General features: G+C 47.0%; 2 non-coding genes across 2 annotated transcripts; both read left to right on the top strand.

The window, feature by feature from the left end:
* Nucleotides 1-5,509: 5,509 nt before the first annotated feature.
* LOC119733487 lies at nt 5,510-5,706 on the top strand. The gene has a single exon (XR_005271856.1). It is a non-coding gene; the product is annotated as a U2 spliceosomal RNA (small nuclear RNA).
* A 5,401-nt stretch (nt 5,707-11,107) lies between these two features.
* Nucleotides 11,108-11,300, top strand: LOC119733574. Its single transcript, XR_005271914.1, has one exon. It is a non-coding gene; the product is annotated as a U2 spliceosomal RNA (small nuclear RNA).
* Nucleotides 11,301-12,321: the final 1,021 nt, after the last annotated feature.

The raw sequence follows: 12,321 nt of genomic DNA, 5'->3' as shown, positions 1-12,321 counted from the left end.
GTGCGCCGTCGAGCTGCGGTTCGGCGGCGAAGTTACGCCGAAACTAGTTTTTTCGGGAATTTAGTAAGTTGGGAATGTGGGCCAAGGACCACCTGTCGGCTGTCCAGCCTTTGCCCAGAGGGCATCGATTCGAAGGTGTGTTCAAGACGCCAGAACTGGCGAAGACGTATCAACCGTCCCGACATCCATCCCCGGATGTCAGGTGATTGCTTTTGATGGCATTGCCATTGTGACGATGCACTATGTTTGTCTTAGCATCGACGACAATATTGTTCGTCGTTTGCTGAGTGCCTATGGCGAGGTTCTCCAGGGTCGGTTTTGTACCCACGCTGGAGAGCCTACGATCTTCAACGGTACTAGGCAGTACCGTATGAGGATCAAGAAAAACATACCGTCCGTTATGCGGATTGGTAATAGAAATGCCTGGGTGTCCTACATTGGACAGCCCAGGACTTGTGCAAAGTGTGGCCAGCAGGGCCATTTTGCTAATTCCTGTAAGCAGGCAGGAAAAGGCTATAAGTGCCTTGGTGTGGGGCACGTGGCTTCCTCGTGCCCCAACCGAGTTGTCTGTACTGTTTGCGGGGAGGAGGGGCACAACTTAAGATGTGCCCTAACTCCTTTGCAAACAAAGTAGTTCCTAAACGCACCTGGGCTCAGGTGGTGCGGGAGGAGACGACTTCGTCGACTCCTGCCGAGCCTGAGTCCCAGGCTGCTGCCTCTGATGCATCTCCATCTAGCTCGTCAACCGTAGGGGAGACCACCAACACTAGACTTAACCAGCACCGCGCCGGAGGACGGCTTGTCTAGCCGTCCGAAGGTGCGGTGTAGTTCCTGCAATACGCAGGTTGGACCCTACGGGGTTGATGCTTTATGTATTCCTGTGACTGCCCCATCGGTCACAGGAAAATCACTGTTCTTTCTTGTGCTGATTGCACTAATGTTAACGGCCCGCCGCAAATTGTTTGCAGTGAGCCTGAGTGCAACACTTTTCTGCTGGAACGCCAGCGAAAAATCCCAAAGGTTCCTGCTGGTTCCAGCAGGAAAAGACCAAGTAACAGAAAGAGCGTGTAATTTCTTCCTCATCTTCGGATGAGGAAGTACAACACAAAAAAAGTTCTCCTCCTTCACTGACGCCCGTGCTCCGCATTGCTTCCGAGAAGGAACTTTCCGGCTCGGGCTCTGAGGGCATGGAAACATGTAGCGAGACCCCTGATGCCCCACAGGAGGTTCTTAAAGGACCTACCGTTGCCGTAGTAAGGAAAGCCAGACTTAAACTTAAAAGTCTTAAGCTTCCTGGGATCCAAGAAAATTTGATCCCTTGCAGCGTTCCTGCTTGCAAGGAGGTTTTCCAGGCTTGGTCTGAGCTTAATAGCCACAGGGTGACAGTCCATCAGGATAAGTCCCCTGTGGAATTCAAGTGTCCCCGCTGTGACAAGACCACCCGGTCTTCTTATGACTGGTTTAGCCACCTGATCCAGGAACATGCACATTTCGTTTTGGATGCCGGATCGGCGGACCTTAGGTCCTATTTGAAGTATTGAGTATTTTTTCTAGGCAAAATGACGCCTTCATCAGTCTGTTTCTTTTCCTTTCTTGTATTTATTTCAATGATTTCCATTATTCATTGAAATGTTAATGGAATGCGTGATTCCCTGAAAAGAAAACGCATTTTTCAGTTTGTCATCATTATGACATATCCTGCCTGCAGGAATGTCATATCACCCTGCAGATTTGGCTTTATGGAGTGCAGAATGGAGGGGAGAGATGTTTGCCAGTTTTGGCACATCTTTCTCCTCTGGTACTGTAATTCTTATTCCTAGGCGTAGTCCTTTACGTTTTTTCGATTCTTCAGTGGATACTGAGGGTCGTATTATTAGCGGTACCCTCCAGGGTCACGGGGGTAGTGTTAATCTCTGTGTAGTTTACGCTCCCACGGACCCTGGAGCCCGTCGTCTTTTCTTTTCTAATCTGGCCTCTCATTTGAGAGGCAATCATCCAATTATTTTGTGTGGCGATTTTAATTGTTGTTTTGGACATCCATTTGGACCGTCGCGGTTCTGCTGCTACTTCGTGTGGTTTGGGAGCCGCGGAGTTGCGGCAGCTTTTGTCCACCTTTTCCCTAAAAGACTGTTGGAGAGATCGTTTTCCTAATGTTCATTCTTTTACCTGGCGAAATGCGGCGAACTCCGCCTCCAGTAGGCTGGACCGTTTTTACGTGTCCCGTCTGCTGGATGTGGAGTCTTGTTCGCACTCGCCCTGTTATTTGTCTGATCATGATGCTATTACTTTGAAATTTACCTTCCCCTTCTCCCCGGCATCGGGAGCGGTTACTGGAAGTGTAACGTCTCCATCCTTTCTGATGCCGTTTTTAGAGAAGAGTTTACGCAAGCTTATTTAGGTTGGCGTTCGCTCAAGGAGGGGTTTGATAATGAACTCCTCTGGTGGGAGGACGTCAAATTGCGTTCCAAGCAAATGTTGGTCAGCTTTTCTAGCCGCTTAGCCAGGAAACGACGGAAGAAAAGGGAGGACTTAATGTCTTCTCTTAAATCTGTTCTTCTTGATTTGAATAGTGGGGATTCTAACCCCGCGCTTCTAGCCCAGTATGACTCTTTGAAATGAGATTGGAGACATTGGATGACTTTGAAGCTGAGGGGGCTCGAATACGTTCTCGTGTCCGTGTCCTCAATGATGCGGAGAAGCCATCCAAGTTTTTCTTTCGGCTGGAGTCCGAGCAAGCCAGAAAAAAGTTTATTTCTTCTGTCCGCGGTGCCGACGACGTTGTTGTCGAGACTTCGGCAGAAATTGCCTCTGTTTATCGGTCCTTTTATTCCGATTTGTTTAGCGAGGAGCCGGTAGAGGAGGATCTCCAGTCTCCCTTTCTAGACTCGTTAACCTCCAGAGTCCCTCATGACCTTTTTTTGGATTTCGAGAGTCCACTTGAACTCTCGGAGTTGACCGATGCACTGAAGGGGATGGCCAACTGTAGGACCCCTGGTGGGGACGGACTTCCCAGGGAATTTTACATTTCCTTCTGGGAGTTGTTAGGTCCAGACCTGCGGGGTTTTTCGTTGTGCTTATAAGTTGAATTGTTTAGCTGTTTCTCAGCGGTCGGGCATTCTAACTCTATTAGAAAAGCCCGGTGACCCGTTAGATCCCCGTAATAAACGGCCAATTTCTTTGCTGAATGTTGACTACAAAATTTTGTCGAAGGCCTTATGCTTACGTATCAGCAAAGTGCTGCCAGACATCATCAGTCCTTTCCAGACTTGCGGCGTCAAGGGGAGGTCCATCCACGACAACATCAGACTCCTACGGGATCTGGTGGCGTATGTGGATGGAAAGAACCTTGACTGCCTTGTAATCTCTTTAGATCAACAGAAGGCTTTCGACAGAGTTAACTGGAATTTTTTGTTTAAAGTCATGAGTCGTTTTGGGTTCGGCCCTAACTTTTTGCACTGGGTCAAACTTTTGTACACCGACATTTCTAGTCAAGTTTTAGTTAATGGTGTTCTTTCTGATCCGTTTGGTTTGTCGAGGGGAGTGAGGCAGGGATGTCCCCTATCTCCTCTCCTCTACGTTCTTTTTATTGAGCCGTTTGCGGCTACAGTTATCCGTGACGGTCGCATCGGTGGCCTGGTGGTTCCAGGCAGCAGTGGTTTGCAGTGCAAAGTCGTTCAGTACGCTGACGACACACACTTGCATTGTCAGGGATCGCTTGTCGCTGGTGCGACTGTTCGGTATCATTAAACAGTATGAGTTAGCGAGCGGTTCTCGCCTGAATATGGCCAAATCTCAGGGCCTCATTTTCGGGGCCTGGCCTGATGATATGTCTTCTCTGGTTGACATTAAGTGGACCAGAACTCCCATTAAAATTAATGGTATTTTTGTTGGTAAGGAAACATGGGTGAGAAGAGCTGGAAGGAACGAATTCCAGCTCTGCTCACTTGTCTTACTAAATGGAAAGGGAGAAATCTTTCTCTTCTTGGTAAAGTTTTGGTTGTTAATTCAGTTATTCTTTCGCCTCTGTATTATCTAGCGCCTATTTACCCCCTCCCCGCCTCGGTGGAGAAGGTGGTGAACAAGGATTTTTGGTTTCATTTGGTCTAATAAGACCGAGTTGGTTTCGCGCCCAGTCCTTTTTCAACCTGTTGATCAGGGTGGGCTGGGCGTAGTTAATATCAGACATAAATGTGATAGTCTTTTTGTTCGGGGTTTGAGGAGCGTGTTGGATGTTGATGGTCCTCCTTGGAGGTTTTTTGCCCTTTATTGGGTAACATTTTCGTTGCGTAGTATCCTGCCTGTTGGGTTTTGGTCTAACAGCAGGCCGCACGCCTTGAACCTCACTTCTTGGTATGGGTATTTTTGCAAGCTGGTCTTGCTTGTTTTTAAGCTGGCTCCGAATTTTGCCTGGGAAGCGGGTACCTCCCGCCAATTATACCTGATTTTTTTCGGCCAAGATCCTGTTAGGAAACCGGTCTTAGTCCTCCAAGACTTAGCCTTGGTTTTTAAATTTGCTAACTGCTCCGTTTTGGATCACCGTCTCCGGGATCTGAACTGGAGAATCATTTGGCGGGCCGTGAAAACGGCCCAAAAAGTTCTTAATTGGGGTTATGGGGCCGGCAAGTGCCCCCGCGCCGGTTGTGGCCAACCGGAAACTATTAACCATGTTTTTTTGGGATTGTGCCTTTGTTTCTATTCCTTGGGGTTGGGTTGAACATGTGGGTGGGAGGATCTTGGGGGAACATTTCTCCCTGACCGCACCTTGTGTATTGTATGCTGATGGTTTGAATAACCGTGCAGATTGTGTTTTGGTTTGGTACTTGATCTGCGTTGTCAAGTGGCTTATTTGGTCTTCGCGTTGCGAGACCTTGTTCGATAAGTCTACTGCCAGCGCAGATATTGTTCTCCATCGGATTAAGCGCGCGGTCAGGGATAGAATTCGTGCTGATTTTGCTAGGCTGACCGAAGACGGCTTCCGTGCTACGTGGTGCGTGCGGGGAATTCTCTGCACAGTCGTCGGAGGTCAGCTAATTCTTCGCCTTTAGGTTTTTGAAACCCTTGGTGTTTGCTGTTTAGACCCTTTAGGTCTCTTCTGTGTGGGAGAATTTTTGCTCCTGGTTTACTGGGACCCTTTTGGTCCCTTTTGTGTGGGAGCTTTCAGCTCCTGGTTTTGGGGCCCTTTAGGCCCTTTTTTAGTAGAATCATGGCATCTCTTTAGAGCCTTGTGTCGAACCTGTGAGAGTCTTCGCTCTCATGTTTTAGACCCTTTAGGTCTTTTTTATCGAAGTTTGGAAGTTTCGTCTGGATGTGTATAGTATGCATTTTGTTTGAATATGGTTTTCGGCAGACAGTTAGGGTCGTACCCTACCATGGTAACGCGTGGGTAGCGTGGCTACACAGTTTGTTTGTCTTGTCCGTGTTAAGTGTTTGTCAGTTTAATTATTAGGCAAAGGGTAGGGAGGCTCGTAGCCTCACTTACTAAGGTGTAGTGTGACTACCCTATCCTGGGATCTTCTTTAGGAGGATCCCGAAACCAAAAAATTAGTATCTGTTCTTTTCAGCTTAATATCTGAAACGCTGTTCATTGAACAGCCAGTATATTAAACTGATTTTTGGATTTGGGCCGTGGAATAGAGGCTTGCTTGCCTCGTCCCGGCCACGGGTTGGCCCGGTATAGCAGTACATCCGGGATTCGGCCCACTCCCTTCGGGGAACATCAATTAATACAAAAACAGGTTCTGACTACGGTGCCCCGTCGTTAAAGGTTCGTTTTCTTTTGACGTTTTGGTGACAGGGCTTTCACATTGAATTACGGTAAATATTAGTAAGTGTGTAAAGTCTTGTTAAATTATGATGTTGGCGTTTCCATTGATTTCCGTTCAAGGGTGTAAAAAAAAAAAAAAAAAAAAAAAAGGCTTGGCCACGACCCCTCTGTGTCTGGTTATAAATGTATTGTTTGAGTCTCGTTGCAATATGTTTCTAGGCATCTTCTTCCTTTTCTTATTTGTTATCCCTTTTCCCCCTTGTTTTGCTTCTGATTTGTTTGTTTCCCAGGATGAGTGCTCCTGCCACGATTGGTCGCCAGAGGGCGCCGTAACAGTTGATGGCTTCGCATGCTCATATCGCGTCCGCGCATGTCCTATAAGTTGCCTCGCCGGGGCTGGGATGGCCATTGAATCATCTACAACCGACTGAGGAGACACAAACATGTCTGGCCGTGGCAAAGGAGGAAAGGGACTAGGCAAAGGGGGTGCCAAGCGACACCGCAAGGTTCTCCGAGATAACATCCAGGGAATCACTAAACCAGCCATTCGTCGGCTGGCCCGCCGCGGAGGAGTCAAGCGTATCTCCGGGCTCATCTACGAAGAAACCCGCGGAGTCCTCAAGGTTTTCCTGGAGAACGTTATCCGCGATGCAGTCACCTACTGCGAGCACGCCAAGAGGAAGACTGTCACTGCAATGGACGTGGTGTATGCGCTGAAGAGACAGGGACGCACGCTGTACGGCTTCGGCGGCTAGACACCATATCCAAAAATCAAACCGAACGGCTCTTTTCAGAGCCACCACTATTTCAAAAAAGAGATTGAATCTTGATTTTACTCGATTTCACTTGTCCTTGTCATGTGTGTTCTTAGAGTTGCTTTTCCCCTCCCTATTTCCACTGTAAACATGTCTGGTCTCCATTTTTTGTCAAAGTCGATTAAGTAATAATTACTGGGTGCTCGTCTCAGGATATAGCGGGGAACGTATAGAGGGATCCGTGACATTTTGTTCGCGAATGGGTGGTGTGTGTGATTATTGTCTTTATTACAAAACAAACATAAACAGCCATTTTGTTCGCGAAGGTGTGTGTGATTATTGTCTTTATTACAAAACAAACATAAACAGCAGCCAGGGAAATCCGTATGTTTGTCACTTTTCTTTTAGGGGTGGGGGAGGGGGTGTTTATTGGGGTTCAATTAATCCCAAGTAGGGGGTGGGAGAAATATTGTAGTCTCAACGATCCCAAATGGATTCTGTTGCCGAGGGCTCATAATACTATAGGCTCGGAAAAGCAGCATTTTCGATTGAAATTTAACGTCTATACTTTTTCAACGTACGGAAATCGTGATCACTGAAGCGTCTCCGCTTGGCCCCCGAAGCACCCAATCGGAAGATAGCCCATGTTAGGCTTCCAACCTAGGATGCTATGCGCCGGCCTTAAGAGGCGGGGTCCGTTCGCTCAATCTGCACTCAGTTGTGATCACCGTTCATCAAACCATACCCTTGACCATGGCGCGCACCAAGCAGACGGCAAGAAAGAGCACCGGGGGGAAAGCCCCCAGGAAGCAGTTGGCCACCAAGGCGGCCCGCAAGAGCGCACCGGCGACTGGCGGTGTCAAGAAACCCCATCGGTACCGACCGGGAACCGTCGCCCTCCGTGAGATTCGCCGCTACCAGAAGAGCACCGAACTGCTGATCCGAAAGCTGCCATTCCAGAGACTTGTGCGTGAAATTGCACAGGATTTCAAAACTGAACTGCGATTCCAGAGTTCTGCCGTCATGGCATTGCAAGAAGCGAGCGAAGCTTACCTCGTCGGCCTCTTCGAAGACACCAACCTGTGCGCCATTCACGCCAAGAGGGTCACCATCATGCCCAAGGACATCCAGTTGGCCCGCCGAATTCGGGGTGAACGAGCTTGAGCACGTTGTGTGCGCAAAAAGAAATAAAACTAACGGCTCTTTTCAGAGCCACTACTTCTTCAAAGAGAGATTAAGTCCAATCCCTGAGTTTTCCTTCAAATAAAGAATAAAGGGCCGTTGATTTTTTCCGAATTATTATTGTTGATATTCTGTCCAAATACATTCCACTTTTTGGGTTCTATACGTATGCCTCATCCGAAACGTGTTCCAGGCAAAATTGAATTGTTATGGGCATGGTAATAATGATATATATTTCCTATCTGTTTTGACAATTACAGGTACTCGTTCTCTTATTTTCGTCGGTTTTGCGTTACATTGTATGATTCATTATAAATGGATGGTGCATAAGGGGGAAACAACATTTAAAGAAGTATTGGTGCACTACGACATATTAATTCGCCCTCCGCTGGAGATGACTTTATTATTCCCAGAAATTCAGTAGACAATAATATTTAAGAAGGACACTTATACACGTGTCAGTCTGAGAAAAAGGCTAAAAATACCCTTGCCGGGGAGGGGGGGGGGGGGGGGTCGTGCCGTGCGTGCATTGTATAACTATGCACGCATACCGCTTTCTTCACGCATGGGTTAGCGGTCACTGGCGGGAAAGTGGACGATGCATGGGTGGTCAGAATCCAAGCTGTGCACAATAAAAGCCGGCCAAGACGTGCTGGTCTTTCATTCGATCTCACGATCCGATACATTCCAAGTCCTCCAATATGGCTCCCAAAGTTAGCGGAAAAGGTCAGAAGAAGGCCGGAAATACTAAGGGTCCGGTTAGCGCAAACAAAAAGAGGCACCGGCGTCGCAAGGAGAGCTACGGCATCTACATCTACAAAGTGATGAAACAGGTGCACCCCGACACCGGAATCTCGAGCAAGGCAATGAGCATCATGAACAGCTTTGTCAACGACGTGTTTGAGCGCATCGCCAGCGAATCTTCTCGCCTCGCTCTCTACAACAAGAAGTCCACCATCACAAGCCGTGAAGTGCAGACAGCAGTACGCCTACTTCTTCCCGGGGAGCTTGCTAAGCATGCAGTCAGCGAAGGCACCAAGGCCGTCACCAAGTACACGACTTCAAAATAGAAATTTTGAAGGCTTCAAAACCAAACGGCTCTTTTCAGAGCCAACACAGTTTCCAAAAAGAGATTTGCCAGTCAGCTCAGTTCGCCCGATCAGCCCATTTCTTAGGTTTTACAACTAACCTTTTTTTATTCTGTTGTGTCCCTTTCACTCTCTCTCTTTTTTTTTTAATATTTTTTACCCTTCGTGAGGCGAGGGGAGGTAATGCGATTAAAGTTAATCCCTGAGTCTTGTCGTCGTCGTAAACACATAATTTAATTTATGCCACAGCCTTTGTCAATTGGTCATTTCTTTCAATCTCCCGATCCGGACGAGTGCTTGCATTTTGTTGAGTGGGTTACTATTAAAAAATAAATTAGGATTTCGTCTGTGGGATGTTACAAATATCTAGCAAGAAACCGAGGCCAGTTTTAACCGCCGCGTGAGAGCAACGAATCACTGCCATTGTGCGGAGGCTGGTCGAAAGATCATGGGACTTCTTCGGCGGAATAACAATAAAACGTCTTAAAATGGAGGTAAGAATGTTGCATGTTTCTGTGTTTTATCTAGTGATTCCATTACTTTGAACGACGATGACACAGTTGTAATTTTTTGTTCCCTCGTCCCCCGCGTCCAAAATGGATGCGGTGCACCCAACCGTGCGACGGGCACGCCCGTGTCGCGTGATTGGCTACTTGGCACGCTTCAGCCAATCCACCAGAACGCTATAACTAGTGTCGTGTTTTCCAAGTGGGTTCATTCACACACCACCTTTACTGCAGAGTACATTCATCTTCTGTCACTATACTGTCAAGATGACTGGGCGAGGAAAGAGCGGCAAAGCAAGAAGCAAGGCCAAGAGCAGGTCCTCCAGGGCGGGACTCCAGTTCCCCGTGGGTCGTGTTCACAGATTTCTGCGTAAGGGCAACTACGCCCAGCGTGTCGGTGCCGGTGCACCGGTCTACCTTGCGGCAGTGATGGAGTACCTTACCGCGGAGATCTTGGAACTGGCCGGAAACGCTGCACGAGACAACAAGAAGACGAGAATTAATCCCCGCCATCTGCAGCTTGCTATACGCAACGACGAGGAGTTGAACAAGTTGATGAGCGGAGTTACCATCGCGCAGGGTGGTGTCCTTCCCAACATCCAGCAAGTTCTTCTGCCCAAGAAGACCGCCAAAGTGTCAAAGTAAAGAAAAGAACTTACTTTGCATCCACAAACCCAAAAGGCTCTTTTCAGAGCCACCACAACCCACAACCTTCAAAAAAGAGATTGTCGCTGCCTGTCTAACTCCACCTCTACCTTCACTCATAGCCGAAATCAATTTCTCTATTTTTTTTATAAACAATAGAACACTGTTCCAGATAGAATTCCCACTGTGTCCTTAACGTATGTGACCGGCCGGCCGGCTGAGTACATTAGCCATACATGTATGTATATGTATTGTCTTAAATGTTGCCTCATGTAGAATGTGAATGACTTATTCACCAAAGGTTACAAAAATGGACAAATAATGGTGCGTTGACATTTGATTCCCGTTTGTTTCTTTTCTTTCTTTCTCTCTTCAATTAACTCCCCGCGGGACCGCATTGATATTGATACATAAGTATTATAAGCGCAAATGCAAACGGTATGACGAATGTTTTCTTTCTTTCGAATTTTCTTCTTATAACTTCATGACGAAATAAACAATAAATCAATGAAATAAAATAGTAATTATTACAAAAAGGGGAAATAAGTAAGTGAAAAAATAAAAAAAACAAAAAACAATAACCAAGCAATTAAAGGAAAGCGGCAGGCTGGGACTCGAACCCACGATCTATTACTTTCTACATGTGCTCTCTAACCACTCGGCCACGGAGCTTACTGACAAACTGAAGTATTTCCCCGCCCCTAATGTGGGACCCATTGGCAGGGCCTGAGAAATACCCAGATGGGAAACGCCGAGGCGCGATGACCGGGAGTGTTGAAGGGCGCCATCTATTGATATGCTTGTCCCGGTACATCGTACGTACGGCATTTAGTGCCGACGCTCTCGCTCACTGATGCATTGATCCCATTTTTTGTCTGGATTAATTTTTTCAACAAGATTTTGGTGAAATATGATCGAGGTGTATGAAAATGCATGATAGAAATATTTTTAAGAATGTATATGTCTCTGTTAATCTGAGAAAGCCGGAGATTTCTTGCTCATCTCTCTCTCCCGGGTTTCGTTGAGTTGCGGTGGACGCGCCGGAGTCTTTTTTGTTTTCACACCAGGAAACAAAAAAAGGCAAAAATAAATAATAGAAGAACAATAGCAAACAGTATTTCAAGACGAATAATCCCTTTCCGCGCTATTGTTTTAATATTAATCGTTATCGCTTCTCGGCCTTTTGGCTAAGATCATGTGTGTAGTATCTGTTCTTTTCAGCTTAAATCTGAAACGCTGTTCATTGAACAGCCAGTATATTAAACTGATTTTTGGATTTGGGCCGTGGAATAGAGGCTTGCCTCGTCCCGGCACGGGTTGGCCCGGTATAGCAGTACATCCGGGATTCGGCCCACTCCCTTCGGGGAACATCAATTAATACAAAAACAGGTTCTGACTACGGTGCCCCGTCGTTAAAGGTTCGTTTTCTTTTGACGTTTTGGTGACAGGGCTTTCACATTGAATTACGGTAAATATTAGTAAGTGTGTAAAGTCTTGTTAAATTATGATGTTGGCGTTTCCATTGATTTCCGTTCAAGGCGTAAATAAAAAAAAAAAAAAAAAAAAAAAAAAGGCTTGGCCACGACCCCTCTGTGTCTGGTTATAAATGTATTGTTTGAGTCTCGTTGCAATATGTTTCTAGGCATCTTCTTCCTTTTCTTATTTGTTATCCCTTTCCCCCTTGTTTTGCTTCTGATTTGTTTGTTTCCCAGGATGAGTGCTCCTGCCACGATTGGTCGCAGAGGGCGCCGTAACAGTTGATGGCTTCGCATGCTCATATCGCGTCCGCGCATGTCCTATAAGTTGCCTCGCCGGGGCTGGGATGGCCATTGAATCATCTACAACCGACTGAGGAGACACAAACATGTCTGGCCGTGGCAAAGGAGGAAAGGGACTAGGCAAAGGGGGTGCCAAGCGACACCGCAAGGTTCTCCGAGATAACATCCAGGGAATCACTAAACCAGCCATTCGTCGGCTGGCCCGCCGCGGAGGAGTCAAGCGTATCTCCGGGCTCATCTACGAAGAAACCCGCGGAGTCCTCAAGGTTTTCCTGGAGAACGTTATCCGCGATGCAGTCACCTACTGCGAGCACGCCAAGAGGAAGACTGTCACTGCAATGGACGTGGTGTATGCGCTGAAGAGACAGGGACGCACGCTGTACGGCTTCGGCGGCTAGACACCATATCCAAAAATCAAACCGAACGGCTCTTTTCAGAGCCACCACTATTTCAAAAAAGAGATTGAATCTTGATTTTACTCGATTTCACTTGTCCTTGTCATGTGTGTTCTTAGAGTTGCTTTTCCCCTCCCTATTTCCACTGTAAAACATGTCTGGTCTCCATTTTTTGTCAAAGTCGATTAAGTAATAATTACTGGGTGCT

Source organism: Patiria miniata, unplaced genomic scaffold, assembly GCF_015706575.1.
Source record: "Patiria miniata isolate m_02_andy unplaced genomic scaffold, ASM1570657v1 HiC_scaffold_25, whole genome shotgun sequence".
Taxonomy (NCBI): domain Eukaryota; kingdom Metazoa; phylum Echinodermata; class Asteroidea; order Valvatida; family Asterinidae; genus Patiria; species Patiria miniata.
The sequence above is the reverse complement of the archived record's forward strand: the minus strand, read 5'-3'. Positions and strand labels throughout refer to the sequence as shown.